The sequence below is a fragment of the Phoca vitulina genome, unplaced genomic scaffold (genome assembly GCF_004348235.1).
Source record: "Phoca vitulina isolate PV1807 unplaced genomic scaffold, GSC_HSeal_1.0 scaffold1, whole genome shotgun sequence".
NCBI lineage: Eukaryota > Metazoa > Chordata > Mammalia > Carnivora > Phocidae > Phoca > Phoca vitulina.
This window is the reverse complement of record NW_022589704.1, coordinates 74,841,513-74,842,511: the sequence shown is the minus strand read 5'-3', so window position 1 is coordinate 74,842,511 and position 999 is coordinate 74,841,513.

The window sequence follows — 999 nt, the reverse complement described above, 5'->3', positions numbered from 1 at the left end:
GTTTATTTGCTGATTCCCCACCCACCCCAACCAGTTCTTAGAATAAATGCCTTATTAATTTAAAAGTTTTTATTCTTTTAATACATATATTTAGCTTGATAAATTTCCTTTAAAGTAATCTTTTAGCTGAATCCCTTGCATTTTAAATGATTCAGTTAAAAATATTAAAAATCCTCAGTATGATTTATTGATTCATTTATTTATACTTTGTTTATTTGTTTGTTTGTTTAGAGCAAGAGAGAGTATGTGACTGGGGTGGGGAGGAGGAGGAGAGAGAGAGAATCTTAAGCAGGCTCCACACTCAGCATAGAGCCTTACTTGGGGCTCTATCTCTCCACCCTGAGATCATGACCTAAGCCGAAATCAAGAGTCGGACACTTAACCCACTGAGCCACCCATGTTCCCCTGAGATTTTTCTTTTGATTGCAAAACATCTATCTATTAATTTGGCAAAATGTAACACTTTTATATTTTTGTTTTCCATAATTGCTAGGATTTAGAAGGTGTATTTAGATTTTCTAAATAATTGCATCAAGTTACAAAAAATTCTATTAAAATAGGCTAGCTTTATATAGGTCAGAATCATTCATTGTATGCCCCATTTGTTTTAGAACATTAAATATACCTGGCTCCAGTTATAAATGCACTTACTGATTCAGGGTTAACTTGAAATAGTTCCTGCTGATAATCAATTTCCTTGCCTTCCATCTTTTCTGTTCATCAGCTTGCTGAGGCCAACATTCTTCTTTGGATTTTGGTTCTCTATCTTTATTCTTTAAATTTATATTTATTCACAGCTTTTTCATGAGTGTTCCTGAGGAGTATAAAGGAAACCAAAGGTTCTCAGAATAGTTGCAAAACAAGAAAAACCTGATTTGTAAAGAGATGATGCAGACATATTTTCCAGAATATCAGTGCAGTCTTTGCAGCTTTACTACCTGTGCTAAATATGTCTAGAGACGCTGGGGACTTAAAAACATAATTTTAATGACTTACCTT